The sequence below is a fragment of the Nelumbo nucifera genome, chromosome 5 (assembly GCF_055504915.1).
Source record: "Nelumbo nucifera cultivar China Antique chromosome 5, China Antique-T2T, whole genome shotgun sequence".
Taxonomy (NCBI): domain Eukaryota; kingdom Viridiplantae; phylum Streptophyta; class Magnoliopsida; order Proteales; family Nelumbonaceae; genus Nelumbo; species Nelumbo nucifera.
Window position 1 is genome coordinate 14,474,036 of NC_142653.1, and position 5,848 is coordinate 14,479,883.

Here is a 5,848-nt window from a genome sequence, read left to right on the forward strand (position 1 = left end):
TAGGTCTCTAGAGGTAGGTCACTAGGTCTCCAGTAGGTCTCTGGAGGTAGGTCGCCAAGTTTCTATTAGGTGTCTGGGGGTAGGTCTCCAGGTCTCTGGTAGGTCTCTAGAGGTAAGTCTCTAGGTCTCTAGTAGGTCTCTGGAGGTAGGTTTCTAGGTTTCCAGTAGGTCTTTAGAGGTATGTCTCCAGGTTTCTAGTAGGCCTCTAGAGGTAGGTCGCCAGGTTTCTAGTAGGTCTCCAGGTCCCTAGTAGGTTTCTGGAGGTAGGTCTCCAAGTCTATACTAGGTCTCTAGAAGTAGGTCTCCATCATTTTGGATAAGACAAGTCATCGCCTACGTGGTACCGATGTGTCATCCAGCTGTTTTGAGATGCTACATGTCATGATGTCAGTGGAGGGCCAAATCTGCCCTCATCAAATTTCTCAAAAACCATTAAGTATGGTTACAATAGAGGCATTAACTTGTTCTAGATAGACCTGCACCTTTAGCCAATCTCACCAACACTCAATCACGTTCTCAACGGGTTCTATATTGAGAACTACACAACCCATATGCATCCAAGATGGTACTCAATACCCATCATCCTATTGATCATGCACTACTTACTCTGATGAACAACTCTCCTATTGAATCTACATGTCATTATCAGGTTTCAAAAGTGTCTTGAATGGTGTCTTGCAATGAGTAAAGGGTTTTACGCGTTACTCAAGAGCAATACACGGGCCCTCGTCACTCACTTTCCTGATATGCATGTTATTGGTTCTTATTAGTGGATGTACTGCATCAAGAAAAACGCTGATGGTTCCTGCTTTTGGCATTAATTGTTAGGCGAGGCTTATTGCTTAGGGCTTCTCTCAACAGCGTGGTGTTGATGTAGGTGAGACATTTAACCTAGTGGTCAAACCAGGAAGCATTCATACTTTCTCTCTCTCACGGCCAAAGCACACACAACTCCTTTCTGATACAAAATATTTTATCGACCATCAATAAATCTTTCTTTCTCGTTTATCTTTTATATCAACAAATTAATTCCTGATGAGCTGCTGGTTATCACCAACAATTATTGCCTTGTTCACAGGATTGCTAGCAACCACCTTCAAAGCTTCCTGCACAGCTACAGTTTTGTGCTATCAACGGAGATAAGGCCAGCTTGCAAGAACCAAACTTTATTGCCAAGCAAACACTTGCAAGATTTCGAAGAATCAACCCAAAGGAGAGCTTTATTATTGTGATAGATATTATTATATATTGAACAACCAATTTATTTGCCATTAAAACTAGAAACTGAAAATAAAGCAGAATACAATACAGCTTGTTAAATGCAAGCTATCCATACAAAACCATTGTATTCCCATGACGAAACTGCTGAAAAGAAAATGATGTTGGAGATGAGATGAGCACAAATTGAGATGGATAGAAATGTTTATTTTGAGAGAACTTCTTTAATCAGCTTGCCGAAGTTCAAATGAGACGAGCCACCTGGACGTGTCGCCTCCTCTGCGCTCTTTTTCCATATTCCACGGCTTTTTCCTTCATCTTCTTACCTTTCCCTCCTTCCATTGACTGTCTGACAAGTCTTTCGACTTCGTCTCTCTTAACGTTGTTATCAATCTGCATGCCCATACCTCATTCAGTGCAAGTGTATATTTGTTGTTGTGCGAAGAATGGCCAACATATCATAGGCACTCCACCACATATGCTTTCAGTCGTAGAATTCCACCCACTGTGCGTTTGGAAAACCCCTACCGATGGATGCTTGAGGACCTCTTCTTGCGGTCACCAGCTTGGCAATAATCCTCTTTCTTTGGTCTCCTTTATGAACTCGGGAGGCAGAACTGATGAGTCACCCGCGACGAGATCGGGTCGAATTACCCACAAGAAGGTGTGCTTGCTATTGGCCAGTCCCCAGGCAAACTCTACAAGCTGTGGAGGCGTCATCACGGCGATGCTGCCAAAGTTCACGCGTGTAGACAACCGAATTGGGTTGCTTGGAATGGAGCCACTCCAGACATCCCGATTGTTCTTGCCAGAGGTTGGATCCAACGCTCTTTAAACCGTTCTCTAAATCTGGTTGAAGAGCAACTGAAGCGGTCCGACAGAGTAAACACGATGAGGAAACATGAATGTCGGAAAATAAAATGCATCTAAGACGTCGCATTCCAAGGTATTGAAGGTGCTAAAAATGATTGCCTGAGCCTGTTTAATTCGCTCCATTATTTCCTTGATGAAGTCAAGCATGATGTCGTCTGGATCAGTTGTTCTTAAAAAAAAAAAAAAAAAAAGCTAGGCAGATCTCTCAGACGGATGTCCTTTGGCAATCCAGGGATCCAGTCGATGGTGGTATCTAGATACCCATTTGTTAAATAGCTAACATCTGTAGAGTTAAAGAAATTAAGCAGAAATAATTTTATTTTTTTGGTTAATTAGGGAAATGTGAAGAATATGAATGCATATGGTGGTAATTAAAATTAATATAATTGGGGGGGAGGGGAGTGTGATGTATGTGATGATCACCTTTGAGTGGAATAAGACCTCTTTGCATGAGAAGCAAAAAGTGAAGATAGGCCATGAAGCCGCAAGCGCTGAAAGTACTCCATAATAAAACTGCAGGGACACCGAGTTCCTGAGCGGCACTGAGAGTAAAGGTCATGATTGCATCTGAAACGATACATGAAACGGGAGGAATATTGTCGGACGATGAAGAATTATTGAGTTTGGAGAAGAGGTTTCGGAAGGGGACTAAGCAATTAAGTTTTACTTGTGGAGGCACAGAGTGATGGGGTGTCTTGGGTGGCGTCAATATCCAACGGTGGGAGACCATCTGGTTTGGTTTCGAATCGGAAATCTTGCAAGCCACTTAAAGAACCAGGTCCCCTTGACTTGAGGAAGCGACGGTGGTTGAATTCACTGTTAACGATGGTGATATGGAAGCCTTTATGACGGAGAAGCTTTGCTAGCTTGAGCATGGGGGTTATATGGCCTTGTGCTGGGTAAGGAATGCAAACTGCGTGAGGTTTCTCTGCCGCTGCCCTGGAAGATATGGAACGGTAACCCTCTCTCTCTCTCTGTATAGGTTATGATGTGGGTTAGCCAGGCCTAGCCCATTGCGGGCTGGGAGGCCCAGCCCACTAACGTCTGACAACGCCAGCCACAGCAAGGGGGAAGCTCTGCTGCGTTCGTACGGAGCCAACCGCAGGGCGGTTAGACGTACCCGCCAGGGCTTGTCGCCGAACCTCGTCCGGCCCTCATCTGGTGCGCTCATCTCCACCTATTTCCAACCCGTTCAAGTATAAATAAGATGCAACTCTCCCTTAATGGGGGATCTAGAACTTGGGATTCTGACACAACTCATTTATTTACTTTCCGCACCTATCTTGTTTCCATAGCAATTACTCTGAAGGACTCGGTGCATTCGAGGGCTACCATCTAGACCTCGTCTGCACCACCTCCTACTTCACACCTCGTACTAAGTTGAGCGTCGGAGCCTCCGCCTTGGGTCTCCACCCAAGGGCTCTGACACTTCTTGTTTTATAGTACCTTGGATCTCTAGGGACCTCGCCACCAAGGTGACAACCCGTAGTCCTCGGCCCTTTCGGACCTCAAAAGGATTACCTCGCCTCCGCCTACAGTCTTCGGCTTCGGCCTATCTTTTTCGAGGCCTCACAGTCTTCAGCCTACCTTTGGAACTTGGAGAGTGAATTTACCTCGTTGCCCCCGGCTAATCCGTGAGGCAACAGGTTACAAGAGATCTCACTGCGTTTACTTATTTATCCACACACAGCATGCTTAGACTACCAATTAATACAATTTGAACATTAAGTACATGTTAAATTTGATTTAAATAAGATGCAAAGACTTGTTTATTTATTGGCTGCACAAATTCAGATCTGATCAGGACGTTTTAATTTTGATCGGTTCACGTTTCATATAAGGGTAAATTGCTAAAATCTCCCCTGAAATTTGGTAATTGTAATCACCTCCCCAAAATTTTCTGACACAATTGCATGTAGCTCCGTTAGAATCCTCTAACAATAGGTACAAAAATGTCTAAAATACCCATGTAGTTACTTTGATCCAAAATTTATCTTCATATCAACCACTAGCCTAAACCCTTCCAATCTCTTTCCCAAAATTGATTTATTTTCCAAATTTTCTTTTCATATCAATCGCTTAAAGCTACATGCAATTGTGTTATTCCTAAAGTTTAAACTGCTAACTACTTTAAACTCTTTTCTTTTTTTTTTTCTGTTATTCCTAAAGTTTGTAACAGTTTTATTGTAAAAATCAGCCTCAATAGTAATTGTATGGGTATTTTGGATATTCCCATGTCTCTTGTTAAAGGATTTTAACAAAAGGGATCTATTAGCAACTAAATCAGAAAGTTCAACAATAGTGAAAAACTTAAGGAAGGTTTCAACAATTTACCCTTAATGTGTTCTTTAACTTTTAAGAAAACTTTAACCAAAGATATCTTTGGTCCACTTGTCCACTTGTTTTCTGCATGTGCAGTGGATGCATCATAAATCTTGTCTAAATTTATAATGCATCATGCATCCTATATTTATAATTTATAAAGGAAATTAAAATAGACAAATGAAGTCAAATTATGGATGTTCAGCATTGTGAATTGTTATTTAAAAAAGGGTAAATCTCTTAAACTATTCCTACTGTTTGCGAATGCAAACTATACCCTTATTGTTTATATATTGTTTAATTGTAGTACCCGTACTGTTTCTGATAATTGACTAGCTTTACCCCTACTGTTAGCATCCCGTTAATGCTCGCCACGATCTGTGCACATGTTACCTATAAATTTTTTTCAAAACCCAATATTACCCTCATCTTGAGTCCCCAGTCTCTCTCTCTCTCCGGTCTCTCTCACCCTCTCCATTCTATGACCTCCCCCCTCTGCCTCTAGTCTCTCTCTCTCCTTCTTTCTTATTCTTCTTCTTCTTCAACTGTAAAACAGCCATGGCTCTTTCAATTCCAACAATATTTTCTCGACAACCGAGTCGGCTAACTCGATTGAATCGAAGTTCCCACTCAGTGTATACCAGTTCTCACCTCTCCTCAACGAATCACAGACCCTGTCAATGACTTCCCGGCCACTCTTTGATTCTTCCTTGCCTGTGTGAATTGCTTCAACCATTTCTAACCATGAATCTAAAAGCGAATACGCCGGAAGTTACGGATTTCTTTGGAGATCAAGCTCCATCTCTGTTCTCTCAGACACAAAGGTTGCATGAATTTGCAGGTCATTCCCGCCAAGTTCCTGAAGAATTTGAAGGAAGACCTTTCGAGCCCCATCACTCTCAGAGGTCCAACTGGGAAAGTTTGGAAAGTTGAGCTGGTGAAAGTCGGGGAGTCTTTGTTCTTTCAATACGGTTGTGATGAATTCGTGGAAGATCATAACCTCGAAGAGGAGGATGTCTTAGTCTTCAGGTACGGTGGGAGCTCGACTTTTTACGTTTTAATGTTTGACCAACTTAACCTCTGTGAGAAGGAGTGCTCATATTTCGTGGGGGGAAATGCGGATGTGAAATGAAGGAAAATACGAGGGAAGATTCTGTGGAAGTGGAATTCATGCATTCATCTGTAGCGCGTGGAAGAAGAGGAGGAACAAGACGTAGATTCACTTCATCAACCAAGACTAACCAAGGAAGAAGAGGAAGAGGAAGAGGGAGAGGAAGACGTACATCCACTTCACCAACCAAGGAGGAAGAGCTGAAAACATCAGAACCAGGTATTCGACGCAATTCGTCTCAGTCTAATAACAGAAGTGTTGGAAAAGAAGCTTCCGCATCTGTCCGTGACTCTGCCAAGCGGAAATTCATGGGGGAAGAAACTG

The 5,848-nt window shown here is 42.6% G+C and overlaps 1 pseudogene; it reads right to left on the bottom strand.

Annotated features, from left to right (window-relative positions):
- Positions 1 to 1,271: 1,271 nt before the first annotated feature.
- LOC104609422 (7-deoxyloganetin glucosyltransferase-like) lies at positions 1,272 to 5,149 on the bottom strand (annotated as a pseudogene).
- Between the last annotated feature and the right edge of the window lie 699 nt (positions 5,150 to 5,848).